Source organism: Pan paniscus, chromosome 15 (assembly GCF_029289425.2).
Source record: "Pan paniscus chromosome 15, NHGRI_mPanPan1-v2.0_pri, whole genome shotgun sequence".
Taxonomy (NCBI): Eukaryota; Metazoa; Chordata; class Mammalia; order Primates; family Hominidae; genus Pan; species Pan paniscus.
The window spans coordinates 19,506,312-19,522,245 of NC_073264.2; positions in this window are offsets into that span (position 1 = coordinate 19,506,312).

A 15,934-nucleotide genomic window follows, 5' to 3' on the forward strand; every position below is an offset into this window, starting at 1 on the left:
ACAACACAAGGAAGTTACTGAGAAATCTTCTGTCTTGCATTATATGAAGATATCCCGTTTCCAAAGAAGGCCTCGTAAAGGCCCAAATATCCACTGGCAGACTTTACAAAGAGAGTCTTTTCAAACTGCTCTATGAAAAGAAAGTTTAAGCTCTGTGAGCTGAACGCACAAATCATTAAGTTGTTTCAGAGAATGATTCTGTCTAGTTTTTAAACGAAGATATTTCCTTTTCTGTCATTGGCCTCAATTCGCTTGAATTCTCCACATGTACGTTAAACAAAAAGAGTGTTTCAAATCTACTCTGTCTAAAGGAAGGTCCAACTCTGTGAGTTGAATACACACACACAAAGAAGTTACTGGGAATTCTTCTGTCTAGCATTATATGAAGAAACCCCGTTTCCAACGAAGGCCTCCAAGACGTCCAAATATCCACTTGCAGACTTTACAAACAGAGTGTTTTCAAACTGCTCCATGAAGAGAAAGGTTCAACTTTGTCAGGTGGATGCACACATCACAAAGTAGTTTCTGAGAATGATTCTGACTAGTTTTTAAACAGTGATATTTCGTTTTCTGTCATTGACCTCAATTCGCTTGAAATCTCCACATGTAAATTCCACGAAAAGAGTGCATCAAATCAACACTGTCTAAAGTAAGGTTCAACTCTGTGAGTTTAATACACACACACAAGGAAGTTACTGAGAATTCTACTGTCTAGCATTTTATGTAGAAATCCCGCTTCCAAAGAAGGCTTCAAAGAGGTCCAAATATCCACTTGCAGACTTAACAAACAGAGTGTTTTCAAACAGCTCTATGAAAAGAAAGGTTAAACCCTGTGAGCTGAACGCACAAGTCATTAAGTTGTTTCAGAGAATGATTCTGTCTGGTTTTTAAACGAAGATATTTCCTTTTCTACCATTGGCCTGAAATCGCTTGAAATCTCCAATTGCAAATTCCACAAAAAGAGAGTTTCAAATATGCTCTGTCTAAAGAAAAGTTAAACTATGTGAGCTGAAGACACACAACACAAGGAAGTTACTGAGAATTCTTCTGTCTTGCATTATATGAAGAAATCCCGTTTCCAACGAAGGCCTCGTAGAGTTCCAAATATCCACTTGCAGACTTTTCAAACAGAGTGTTTTCAAACTGCTCTATGAAAAGAAAGGTTAAACTCTGTCAGGTGGATGCACACATCACAAAGTAGTTTCTCAGAATGATTCTGTCTAGTTTTTAAACGGAGATATTTCCCTTTCTACCATTGGCCTCAAATCGCTTGAAATCTCCAACTGTAAATTCCACAAAAAGAGAGTTTCAAATCTGCTCTCTCTAAAGAAAGGTTCAACCCTGTGAGTTGAATACACACAACGCTAAGAAGTTACTGAGAATTGTTCTGTCTAGCATTATATGAAGGAATCCCGTTTCCAACGAAGGCCTGAAAGAGGTCCAAATATCCGCTTCCAGCCTTTACAAACAGAGTGTTTCCTAACTGCTCTATGAAAAGTAAGGTTAAACTCTGTGAGCTGAACGCACATATCTTTAAGTTGTTTCAGAGAATGAGTCTGTCTAGTTTTCATACGAAGATATTTCCTTTTCTACCATTGGCCTGAAATCGCTTGAAATCTCCAATTGCAAATTCTAAAAAAAGAATGTATCAAATATGCTCTGTCTAAAGAAAGGTTCAACTCTGTGAGCTGAATACACACAACACAAGGAAGTTACTGAGAAGTCTTCTGTCTTGCATTGTATGAAGAAATCCCGTTTCCAACGAAGGCCTGGTAAAGGCCCAAATATCCCCTGGCAGACTTTACAAACAGAGTGTTTTCAAACTGCTCTATGAAAAGAAATGTTAAACTCTGTGGGCTGAACGCACAAATCATTAAGTTGTTTCAGAGAATGATTCTGTCTACTTTTTAAAAGAAGATATTTCCTTTTCTGTCATTGGCCTCAATTCGCTTGAAATCTCCACATGTAAGTTAAACAAAAAGAGTGTTTCAAATCTACTCTGTCTAAAGGAAGGTTCAACTCTGTGAGTTGAATACACACACAAAAAAAAGTTACTGAGAATTCCTCTGTCTAGCATTTTGTGAAGAAATACCCCTTCCAACGAAGGCCTCAAAGAGGTCCAAGTGTCCACTTGCAGACTTTACAAAGAGAGTGCTTCCAAACTGCTCTGTGAAAAGAAACGTTAAACTCTGTCAGTTGAAGGCACACATCACAAATTAGTTTCTGAAAATGATTCTGTCTAGTTTTTAAACGAAGATATTTCCTTTTCTACCATTGGCCTGAAATCGCTTGAAATCTCCAATTGCAAATTCCACAAAAAGAGAGTTTCAAATATGCTCTGTCTAAAGAAAGGTTAAACTCTGTGAGCTGAAGACACACAACACAAGGAAGTTACTGAGAATTCTTCTGTCTTGCATTATATGAAGAAATCCCGTTTCCAACGAAGGCCTCGTAGAGTTCCAAATATCCACTTGCAGACTTTTCAAACAGAGTGTTTTCAAACTGCTCTATGAAAAGAAAGGTTAAACTCTGTCAGGTGGATGCACACATCACAAAGTAGTTTCTCAGAATGATTCTGTCTAGTTTTTAAATGGAGATATTTCCCTTTCTACCATTGGCCTCAAATCACTTGAAATCTCCAACCGCAAATTCCACAAAAAGAGAGTTTCAAATCTGCTCTCTCTAAAGAAAGGTTCAACCCTGTGAGTTGAATACACACAACGCTAAGAAGTTACTGAGAATTGTTCTGTCTAGCATTATATGAAGGAATCCCGTTTCCAACGAAGGCCTGAAAGAGGTCCAAATATCCGCTTCCAGACTTTACAAACAGAGTGTTTCCTAACTGCTCTATGAAAAGTAAGGTTAAACTCTGTGAGCTGAACGCACATATCTTTAAGTTGTTTCAGAGAATGAGTCTGTCTATTTTTTATACGAAGATATTTCCTTTTCTACCATTGGCCTGAAATCGCTTGAAATCTCCAATTGCAAATTCTAAAAAAAGAATGTATCAAATATGCTCTGTCTAAAGAAAGGTTCAACTCTGTGAGCTGAATACACACAACACAAGGAAGTTACTGGGAAATCTTCTGTCTTGCATTATATGAAGAAATCCCGTATCCAACGAAGGCCTGGTAAAGGCCCGAATATCCACTTGCAGACTTTACAAACAGAGTGTTTTCAAACTGCTCTATGAAAAGAAATGTTAAACTCTGTGAGCTGAACGCACAAATCATTAAGTTGTTTCAGAGAATGATTCTGTCTCCTTTTTAAAAGAAGATATTTCCTTTTCTGTCATTGGCCTCAATTCGCTTGAAATCTCCACATGTAAATTAAACAAAAAGAGTGTTTCAAATCTACTCTGTCTAAAGGAAGGTTCAACTCTGTGAGTTGAATACACACACACACAAAAGTTACTGAGAATTCTTCTGTCTAGCATTTTATGAAGAAATACCCCTTCCAACGAAGGCCTCAAAGAGGTCCAAATATCCACTTGCAGACTTTACAAAGAGAGTGCTTCCAAACTGCTCTGTGAAAAGAAACGTTAAACTCTGTCAGTTGAAGGCACACATCACAAACTAGTTTCTGAAAATGATCCTGTCTAGTTTTTAAACGAAGATATTTCCTTTTCTACCATTGGCCTGAAATCGCTTGAAATCTCCAATTGCAAATTCCAAAAAAAGAATGTTACAAATATGCTCTGTCTAAAGAATGGTTAAACTCTGTGATCTGAATACACACAACACAAGGAAGTTACTGAGAAATCTTCTGTCTTGCATTATATGAAGATATCCCGTTTCCAAAGAAGGCCTCGTAAAGGCCCAAATATCCACTGGCAGACTTTACAAAGAGAGTCTTTTCAAACTGCTCTATGAAAAGAAAGTTTAAGCTCTGTGAGCTGAACGCACAAATCATTAAGTTGTTTCAGAGAATGATTCTGTCTAGTTTTTAAACGAAGATATTTCCTTTTCTGTCATTGGCCTCAATTCGCTTGAATTCTCCACATGTACGTTAAACAAAAAGAGTGTTTCAAATCTACTCTGTCTAAAGGAAGGTCCAACTCTGTGAGTTGAATACACACACACAAAGAAGTTACTGGGAATTCTTCTGTCTAGCATTATATGAAGAAACCCCGTTTCCAACGAAGGCCTCCAAGACGTCCAAATATCCACTTGCAGACTTTACAAACAGAGTGTTTTCAAACTGCTCCATGAAGAGAAAGGTTCAACTTTGTCAGGTGGATGCACACATCACAAAGTAGTTTCTGAGAATGATTCTGACTAGTTTTTAAACAGTGATATTTCGTTTTCTGTCATTGACCTCAATTCGCTTGAAATCTCCACATGTAAATTCCACGAAAAGAGTGCATCAAATCAACACTGTCTAAAGTAAGGTTCAACTCTGTGAGTTTAATACACACACACAAGGAAGTTACTGAGAATTCTACTGTCTAGCATTTTATGTAGAAATCCCGCTTCCAAAGAAGGCTTCAAAGAGGTCCAAATATCCACTTGCAGACTTAACAAACAGAGTGTTTTCAAACAGCTCTATGAAAAGAAAGGTTAAACCCTGTGAGCTGAACGCACAAGTCATTAAGTTGTTTCAGAGAATGATTCTGTCTGGTTTTTAAACGAAGATATTTCCTTTTCTACCATTGGCCTGAAATCGCTTGAAATCTCCAATTGCAAATTCCACAAAAAGAGAGTTTCAAATATGCTCTGTCTAAAGAAAAGTTAAACTATGTGAGCTGAAGACACACAACACAAGGAAGTTACTGAGAATTCTTCTGTCTTGCATTATATGAAGAAATCCCGTTTCCAACGAAGGCCTCGTAGAGTTCCAAATATCCACTTGCAGACTTTTCAAACAGAGTGTTTTCAAACTGCTCTATGAAAAGAAAGGTTAAACTCTGTCAGGTGGATGCACACATCACAAAGTAGTTTCTCAGAATGATTCTGTCTAGTTTTTAAACGGAGATATTTCCCTTTCTACCATTGGCCTCAAATCGCTTGAAATCTCCAACTGTAAATTCCACAAAAAGAGAGTTTCAAATCTGCTCTCTCTAAAGAAAGGTTCAACCCTGTGAGTTGAATACACACAACGCTAAGAAGTTACTGAGAATTGTTCTGTCTAGCATTATATGAAGGAATCCCGTTTCCAACGAAGGCCTGAAAGAGGTCCAAATATCCGCTTCCAGCCTTTACAAACAGAGTGTTTCCTAACTGCTCTATGAAAAGTAAGGTTAAACTCTGTGAGCTGAACGCACATATCTTTAAGTTGTTTCAGAGAATGAGTCTGTCTAGTTTTTATACAAAGATATTTCCTTTTCTACCATTGGCCTGAAATCGCTTGAAATCTCCAATTGCAAATTCTAAAAAAAGAATGTATCAAATATGCTCTGTCTAAAGAAAGGTTCAACTCTGTGAGCTGAATACACACAACACAAGGAAGTTACTGAGAAGTCTTCTGTCTTGCATTGTATGAAGAAATCCCGTTTCCAACGAAGGCCTGGTAAAGGCCCAAATATCCCCTGGCAGACTTTACAAACAGAGTGTTTTCAAACTGCTCTATGAAAAGAAATGTTAAACTCTGTGGGCTGAACGCACAAATCATTAAGTTGTTTCAGAGAATGATTCTGTCTACTTTTTAAAAGAAGATATTTCCTTTTCTGTCATTGGCCTCAATTCGCTTGAAATCTCCACATGTAAATTAAACAAAAAGAGTGTTTCAAATCTACTCTGTCTAAAGGAAGGTTCAACTCTGTGAGTTGAATACACACACAAAAAAAAGTTACTGAGAATTCCTCTGTCTAGCATTTTGTGAAGAAATACCCCTTCCAACGAAGGCCTCAAAGAGGTCCAAGTGTCCACTTGCAGACTTTACAAAGAGAGTGCTTCCAAACTGCTCTGTGAAAAGAAACGTTAAACTCTGTCAGTTGAAGGCACACATCACAAACTAGTTTCTGAAAATGATTCTGTCTAGTTTTTAAACGAAGATATTTCCTTTTCTACCATTGGCCTGAAATCGCTTGAAATCTCCAATTGCGAATTCCACAAAAAGAGAGTTTCAAATATGCTCTGTCTAAAGAAAGGTTAAACTCTGTGAGCTGAAGACACACAACACAAGGAAGTTACTGAGAATTCTTCTGTCTTGCATTATATGAAGAAATCCCGTTTCCAACGAAGGCCTCGTAGAGTTCCAAATATCCACTTGCAGACTTTTCAAACAGAGTGTTTTCAAACTGCTCTATGAAAAGAAATGTTAAACTCTGTGAGCTGAACGCACAAATCATTAAGTTGTTTCAGAGAATGATTCTGTCTCCTTTTTAAAAGAAGATATTTCCTTTTCTGTCATTGGCCTCAATTCGCTTGAAATCTCCACATGTAAATTAAACAAAAAGAGTGTTTCAAATCTACTCTGTCTAAAGGAAGGTTCAACTCTGTGAGTTGAATACACACACACACAAAAGTTACTGAGAATTCTTCTGTCTAGCATTTTATGAAGAAATACCCCTTCCAACGAAGGCCTCAAAGAGGTCCAAATATCCACTTGCAGACTTTACAAAGAGAGTGCTTCCAAACTGCTCTGTGAAAAGAAACGTTAAACTCTGTCAGTTGAAGGCACACATCACAAACTAGTTTCTGAAAATGATTCTGTCTAGTTTTTAAACGAAGATATTTCCTTTTCTACCATTGGCCTGAAATCGCTTGAAATCTCCAATTGCAAATTCCAAAAAAAGAATGTTACAAATATGCTCTGTCTAAAGAATGGTTAAACTCTGTGATCTGAATACACACAACACAAGGAAGTTACTGAGAAATCTTCTGTCTTGCATTATATGAAGATATCCCGTTTCCAAAGAAGGCCTCGTAAAGGCCCAAATATCCACTGGCAGACTTTACAAAGAGAGTCTTTTCAAACTGCTCTATGAAAAGAAAGTTTAAGCTCTGTGAGCTGAACGCACAAATCATTAAGTTGTTTCAGAGAATGATTCTGTCTAGTTTTTAAACGAAGATATTTCCTTTTCTGTCATTGGCCTCAATTCGCTTGAATTCTCCACATGTACGTTAAACAAAAAGAGTGTTTCAAATCTACTCTGTCTAAAGGAAGGTCCAACTCTGTGAGTTGAATACACACACACAAAGAAGTTACTGGGAATTCTTCTGTCTAGCATTATATGAAGAAACCCCGTTTCCAACGAAGGCCTCAAAGACGTCCAAATATCCACTTGCAGACTTTACAAACAGAGTGTTTTCAAACTGCCCCATGAAGAGAAAGGTTCAACTTTGTCAGGTGGATGCACACATCACAAAGTAGTTTCTGAGAATGATTCTGACTAGTTTTTAAACAGTGATATTTCGTTTTCTGTCATTGACCTCAATTCGCTTGAAATCTCCACATGTAAATTCCACGAAAAGAGTGCATCAAATCAACACTGTCTAAAGTAAGGTTCAACTCTGTGAGTTTAATACACACACACAAGGAAGTTACTGAGAATTCTACTGTCTAGCATTTTATGTAGAAATCCCGCTTCCAAAGAAGGCTTCAAAGAGGTCCAAATATCCACTTGCAGACTTAACAAACAGAGTGTTTTCAAACAGCTCTATGAAAAGAAAGGTTAAACCCTGTGAGCTGAACGCACAAGTCATTAAGTTGTTTCAGAGAATGATTCTGTCTGGTTTTTAAACGAAGATATTTCCTTTTCTACCATTGGCCTGAAATCGCTTGAAATCTCCAATTGCAAATTCCACAAAAAGAGAGTTTCAAATATGCTCTGTCTAAAGAAAAGTTAAACTCTGTGAGCTGAAGACACACAACACAAGGAAGTTACTGAGAATTCTTCTGTCTTGCATTATATGAAGAAATCCCGTTTCCAACGAAGGCCTCGTAGAGTTCCAAATATCCACTTGCAGACTTTTCAAACAGAGTGTTTTCAAACTGCTCTATGAAAAGAAAGGTTAAACTCTGTCAGGTGGATGCACACATCACAAAGTAGTTTCTCAGAATGATTCTGTCTAGTTTTTAAACGGAGATATTTCCCTTTCTACCATTGGCCTCAAATCGCTTGAAATCTCCAACTGCAAATTCCACAAAAAGAGAGTTTCAAATCTGCTCTCTCTAAAGAAAGGTTCAACCCTGTGAGTTGAATACACACAACGCTAAGAAGTTACTGAGAATTGTTCTGTCTAGCATTATATGAAGGAATCCCGTTTCCAACGAAGGCCTGAAAGAGGTCCAAATGTCCGCTTCCAGACTTTACAAACAGAGTGTTTCCTAACTGCTCTATGAAAAGTAAGGTTAAACTCTGTGAGCTGAACGCACATATCTTTAAGTTGTTTCAGAGAATGAGTCTGTCTAGTTTTTATACGAAGATATTTCCTTTTCTATCATTGGCCTGAAATCGCTTGAAATCTCCAATTGCAAATTCTAAAAAAAGAATGTATCAAATATGCTCTGTCTAAAGGAAGGTTCAACTCTGTGAGCTGAATACACACAACACAAGGAAGTTACTGAGAAGTCTTCTGTCTTGCATTGTATGAAGAAATCCCGTTTCCAACGAAGGCCTGGTAAAGGCCCAAATATCCCCTGGCAGACTTTACAAACAGAGTGTTTTCAAACTGCTCTATGAAAAGAAATGTTAAACTCTGTGGGCTGAACGCACAAATCATTAAGTTGTTTCAGAGAATGATTCTGTCTACTTTTTAAAAGAAGATATTTCCTTTTCTGTCATTGGCCTCAATTCGCTTGAAATCTCCACATGTAAATTAAACGAAAAGAGTGTTTCAAATCTACTCTGTCTAAAGGAAGGTTCAACTCTGTGAGTTGAATACACACACACAAAAAAGTTACTGAGAATTCCTCTGTCTAGCATTTTGTGAAGAAATACCCCTTCCAACGAAGGCCTCAAAGAGGTCCAAGTGTCCACTTGCAGACTTTACAAAGAGAGTGCTTCCAAACTGCTCTGTGAAAAGAAACGTTAAACTCTGTCAGTTGAAGGCACACATCACAAACTAGTTTCTGAAAATGATTCTGTCTAGTTTTTAAACAAAGATATTTCCTTTTCTACCATTGGCCTGAAATCGCTTGAAATCTCCAATTGCAAATTCCACAAAAAGAGAGTTTCAAATATGCTCTGTCTAAAGAAAGGTTAAACTCTGTGAGCTGAAGACACACAACACAAGGAAGTTACTGAGAATTCTTCTGTCTTGCATTATATGAAGAAATCCCGTTTCCAACGAAGGCCTCGTAGATTTCCAAATATCCACTTGCAGACTTTTCAAACAGAGTGTTTTCAAACTGCTCTATGAAAAGAAAGGTTAAACTCTGTCAGGTGGATGCACACATCACAAAGTAGTTTCTCAGAATGATTCTGTCTAGTTTTTAAATGGAGATATTTCCCTTTCTACCATTGGCCTCAAATCGCTTGAAATCTCCAACCGCAAATTCCACAAAAAGAGAGTTTCAAATCTGCTCTCTCTAAAGAAAGTTTCAAACCTGTGAGTTGAATACACACAACGCTAAGAAGTTACTGAGAATTGTTCTGTCTAGCATTATATGAAGGAATCCCGTTTCCAACGAAGGCCTGAAAGAGGTCCAAATATCCGCTTCCAGCCTTTACAAACAGAGTGTTTCCTAACTGCTCTATGAAAAGTAAGGTTAAACTCTGTGAGCTGAACGCACATATCTTTAAGTTGTTTCAGAGAATGAGTCTGTCTAGTTTTTATACGAAGATATTTCCTTTTCTACCATTGGCCTGAAATCGCTTGAAATCTCCAATTGCAAATTCTAAAAAAAGAATGTATCAAATATGCTCTGTCTAAAGAAAGGTTCAACTCTGTGAGCTGAATACACACAACACAAGGAAGTTACTGGGAAATCTTCTGTCTTGCATTATATGAAGAAATCCCGTATCCAACGAAGGCCTGGTAAAGGCCCGAATATCCACTTGCAGACTTTACAAACAGAGTGTTTTCAAACTGCTCTATGAAAAGAAATGTTAAACTCTGTGAGCTGAACGCACAAATCATTAAGTTGTTTCAGAGAATGATTCTGTCTCCTTTTTAAAAGAAGATATTTCCTTTTCTGTCATTGGCCTCAAATCTCTTGAAATCTCCAATTGCAAAACCCACAAAAAGAGAGTTTCAAATCTGCTCTGTCTAAAGAAAGGTTCAACTCTGTGAGCTGAATACACACAACACAAAGAAGTTACTGAAAATTCTTCTGTCTAGCATTATATGAAGAAATAACGTTTCCAACGAAGGCCTCAAAGAGGTCCAAATATCCACTTGCAGACTTTACAAAGAGAGTGCTTCCAAACTGCTCTGTGAAAAGAAACGTTAAACTCTGTCAATTGAAGGCACAGATCAGAAACTAGTTTCTAAAAATGATTCTGTCTGGTTTTTAAACGAAGATATTTCCTTTTCTACCATTGGCCTCAAATCGCTTGAAATCTCCAATTGCAAAATCCACAAAAACAGAGTTTCAAATCTGCTCTGTCGAAAGAAAGGTTCAAGTCTGTGAGGTGAATACACACAACACAAAGAAGTTACTGAAAATTCTTCTGTGTAGCATTATATGAAGAAATACCGTTTCCAACGAAGGCCTCTAAGGGGTCCAAATATACACTTGCAGATTTTACAAACAGAGTGTTTTCAAACTGCTCTATTAAAAATAAGGATATACTTTGTCAGGTGGATGCACACATCACAAAGTAGTTTCTGAGAATGATTCTGTCTACTTTTTAAACAAACATATTTCGTTTTCTGTCACTGACCTCAATTCGCTTGAAATCTCCACGTGTAATTTCCACAAAAAGAGGGTTTCAAATCTACTCTTTCTAAAGGAATGTTCAACTCTGTGAGTTGAATACACAAACACAAAGAAGTTACTGAGAATTCCTCTGTCTAGCATTTTATGAAGAAATCCCGCTTCCAACGAAGGCCTCAAAGAGGTCCAAATATCCACTTGCAGACTTTACAAAGAGAGTGCTTCCAAACTGCACTGTGAAAAGAAAAGTTAAACTCTGTCAGTTGAAGGCACACATCAGAAACTAGTTTCTGAAAATGATTCTGTCTAGTTTTTAAACGAAGATATTTCCTTTTCTTCCATTGACCTGAAATCCCTTGAAATCTCCAATTGCAAATTCCAAAAGGAGAAAGTTTCATATATGCTCTCCCTAAACAAATGTCCAACTCTGTGAGCTGAATACACACAACACAAGGAAGTTACTGAGAAATCTTCTGTCTTGCATTATACGAAGAAATACCGTTTCCAACGAAGGCCTCGTAAAGGTCCAAATATCCACTTGCAGACTTTACAAACAGAGTGTTTTCAAACTGCTCTATGAAAAGAAAGGTTAAAGTCTGTGAGCTGAACGCACAAATCATTAAGTTGTTTCAGAGAATGATTCTGTCTAGTTTTTAAACGAAGATATTTCCTTTTCTGTCATTGGCCTCAATTCGCTTGAAATCTCCACATGTAAATTAAACAAAAAGAGTGTTTCAAATCTACTCTGTCTAAAGGAAGGTTCAACTCTGTGATTTGAATACACACACACAAAGAAGTTACTGAGAATTCTTCTGTCTAGCATTTTATGAAGAAATCCCGCTTCCAACGAAGGCTTCAAAGAGGTCCAAATATCCACTTGCAGACTTTACAAAAAGAGTGTTTTCAAACTGCTCTATGAAAAGAAAGGTTAAACTCTGTTAGCTGAACGCAAAAATCATTACGTTGTTTCAGAGAATGATTCTGTCTAGTTTTTAAACGAAGATATTTCCCTTTCTACCATTGGCCTCAAATCGCTTGAAATCTCCAACTGTAAATTCCACAAAAAGAGAGTTTCAAATCTGCTCTCTCTAAAGAAAGGTTCAACCCTGTGAGTTGAATACACACAACGCTAAGAAGTTACTGAGAATTGTTCTGTCTAGCATTATATGAAGGAATCCCGTTTCCAACGAAGGCCTGAAAGAGGTCCAAATATCCGCTTCCAGACTTTACAAACAGAGTGTTTCCTAACTGCTCTATGAAAAGTAAGGTTAAACTCTGTGAGCTGAACGCACATATCTTTAAGTTGTTTCAGAGAATGAGTCTGTCTATTTTTTATACGAAGATATTTCCTTTTCTACCATTGGCCTGAAATCGCTTGAAATCTCCAATTGCAAATTCTAAAAAAAGAATGTATCAAATATGCTCTGTCTAAAGAAAGGTTCAACTCTGTGAGCTGAATACACACAACACAAGGAAGTTACTGAGAAGTCTTCTGTCTTGCATTGTATGAAGAAATCCCGTTTCCAACGAAGGCCTGGTAAAGGCCCAAATATCCCCTGGCAGACTTCACAAACAGAGTGTTTTCAAACTGCTCTATGAAAAGAAATGTTAAACTCTGTGGGCTGAACGCACAAATCATTAAGTTGTTTCAGAGAATGATTCTGTCTACTTTTTAAAAGAAGATATTTCCTTTTCTGTCATTGGCCTCAATTCGCTTGAAATCTCCACATGTAAATTAAACAAAAAGAGTGTTTCAAATCTACTCTGTCTAAAGGAAGGTTCAACTCTGTGAGTTGAATACACACACAAAAAAAAGTTACTGAGAATTCCTCTGTCTAGCATTTTGTGAAGAAATACCCCTTCCAACGAAGGCCTCAAAGAGGTCCAAGTGTCCACTTGCAGACTTTACAAAGAGAGTGCTTCCAAACTGCTCTGTGAAAAGAAACGTTAAACTCTGTCAGTTGAAGGCACACATCACAAACTAGTTTCTGAAAATGATTCTGTCTAGTTTTTAAACGAAGATATTTCCTTTTCTACCATTGGCCTGAAATCGCTTGAAATCTCCAATTGCAAATTCCACAAAAAGAGAGTTTCAAATATGCTCTGTCTAAAGAAATGTTAAACTCTGTGAGCTGAAGACACACAACACAAGGAAGTTACTGAGAATTCTTCTGTCTTGCATTATATGAAGAAATCCCGTTTCCAACGAAGGCCTCGTAGAGTTCCAAATATCCACTTGCAGACTTTTCAAACAGAGTGTTTTCAAACTGCTCTATGAAAAGAAAGGTTAAACTCTGTCAGGTGGATGCACACATCACAAAGTAGTTTCTCAGAATGATTCTGTCTAGTTTTTAAATGGAGATATTTCCCTTTCTACCATTGGCCTCAAATCGCTTGAAATCTCCAACCGCAAATTCCACAAAAAGAGAGTTTCAAATCTGCTCTCTCTAAAGAAAGGTTCAACCCTGTGAGTTGAATACACACAACGCTAAGAAGTTACTGAGAATTGTTCTGTCTAGCATTATATGAAGGAATCCCGTTTCCAACGAAGGCCTGAAAGAGGTCCAAATATCCGCTTCCAGACTTTACAAACAGAGTGTTTCCTAACTGCTCTATGAAAAGTAAGGTTAAACTCTGTGAGCTGAACGCACATATCTTTAAGTTGTTTCAGAGAATGAGTCTGTCTAGTTTTTATACGAAGATATTTCCTTTTCTACCATTGGCCTGAAATCGCTTGAAATCTCCAATTGCAAATTCTAAAAAAAGAATGTATCAAATATGCTCTGTCTAAAGAAAGGTTCAACTCTGTGAGCTGAATACACACAACACAAGGAAGTTACTGGGAAATCTTCTGTCTTGCATTATATGAAGAAATCCCGTATCCAACGAAGGCCTGGTAAAGGCCCGAATATCCACTTGCAGACTTTACAAACAGAGTGTTTTCAAACTGCTCTATGAAAAGAAATGTTAAACTCTGTGAGCTGAACGCACAAATCATTAAGTTGTTTCAGAGAATGATTCTGTCTCCTTTTTAAAAGAAGATATTTCCTTTTCTGTCATTGGCCTCAATTCGCTTGAAATCTCCACATGTAAATTAAACAAAAAGAGTGTTTCAAATCTACTCTGTCTAAAGGAAGGTTCAACTCTGTGAGTTGAATACACACACACATAAAAGTTACTGAGAATTCTTCTGTCTAGCATTTTATGAAGAAATACCCCTTCCAACGAAGGCCTCAAAGAGGTCCAAATATCCACTTGCAGACTTTACAAAGAGAGTGCTTCCAAACTGCTCTGTGAAAAGAAACGTTAAACTCTGTCAGTTGAAGGCACACATCACAAACTAGTTTCTGAAAATGAGTCGGTCTATTTTTTATACGAAGATATTTCCTTTTCTACCATTGGCCTGAAATCGCTTGAAATCTCCAATTGCAAATTCCAAAAAAAGAATGTTACAAATATGCTCTGTCTAAAGAATGGTTAAACTCTGTGATCTGAATACACACAACACAAGGAAGTTACTGAGAAATCTTCTGTCTTGCATTATATGAAGATATCCCGTTTCCAAAGAAGGCCTCGTAAAGGCCCAAATATCCCCTGGCAGACTTTACAAAGAGAGTCTTTTCAAACTGCTCTATGAAAAGAAAGGTTAAGCTCTGTGAGCTGAACGCACAAATCATTAAGTTGTTTCAGAGAATGATTCTGTCTAGTTTTTAAACGAAGATATTTCCTTTTCTGTCATTGGCCTCAATTCGCTTGAATTCTCCACATGTACGTTAAACAAAAAGAGTGTTTCAAATCTACTCTGTCTAAAGGAAGGTCCAACTCTGTGAGTTGAATACACACACACAAAGAAGTTACTGGGAATTCTTCTGTCTAGCATTATATGAAGAAACCCCGTTTCCAACGAAGGCCTCCAAGACGTCCAAATATCCACTTGCAGACTTTACAAACAGAGTGTTTTCAAACTGCTCCATGAAAAGAAAGGCTCAACTTTGTCAGGTGGATGCACACATCACAAAGTAGTTTCTGAGAATGATTCTGACTAGTTTTTAAACAATGATATTTCGTTTTCTGTCATTGACCTCAATTCGCTTGAAATCTCCACATGTAAATTCCACGAAAAGAGTGCATCAAATCAACACTGTCTAAAGTAAGGTTCAACTCTGTGAGTTTAATACACACACACAAGGAAGTTACTGAGAATTCTACTGTCTAGCATTTTATGTAGAAATCCCGCTTCCAAAGAAGGCTTCAAAGAGGTCCAAATATCCACTTGCAGACTTAACAAACAGAGTGTTTTCAAACAGCTCTATGAAAAGAAAGGTTAAACCCTGTGAGCTGAACGCACAAGTCATTAAGTTGTTTCAGAGAATGATTCTGTCTAGTTTTTAAACGAAGATATTTCCTTTTCTACCATTGGCCTGAAATCGCTTGAAATCTCCAATTGCAAATTCCACAAAAAGAGAGTTTCAAATATGCTCTGTCTAAAGAAAAGTTAAACTCTGTGAGCTGAAGACACACAACACAAGGAAGTTACTGAGAATTCTTCTGTCTTGCATTATATGAAGAAATCCCGTTTCCAACGAAGGCCTCGTAGAGTTCCAAATATCCACTTGCAGACTTTTCAAACAGAGTGTTTTCAAACTGCTCTATGAAAAGAAAGGTTAAACTCTGTCAGGTGGATGCACACATCACAAAGTAGTTTCTCAGAATGATTCTGTCTAGTTTTTAAACGGAGATATTTCCCTTTCTACCATTGGCCTCAAATCGCTTGAAATCTCCAACCGCAAATTCCACAAAAAGAGAGTTTCAAATCTGCTCTCTCTAAAGAAAGGTTCAACCCTGTGAGTTGAATACACACAACGCTAAGAAGTTACTGAGAATTGTTCTGTCTAGCATTATATGAAGGAATCCCGTTTCCAACGAAGGCCTGAAAGAGGTCCAAATATCCGCTTCCAGACTTTACAAACAGAGTGTTTCCTAACTGCTCTATGAAAAGTAAGGTTAAACTCTGTGAGCTGAACGCACATATCTTTAAGTTGTTTCAGAGAATGAGTCTGTCTATTTTTTATACGAAGGTATTTCCTTTTCTACCATTGGCCTGAAATCGCTTGAAATCTCCAATTGCAAATTCTAAAAAAAGAATGTATCAAATATGCTCTGTCTAAAG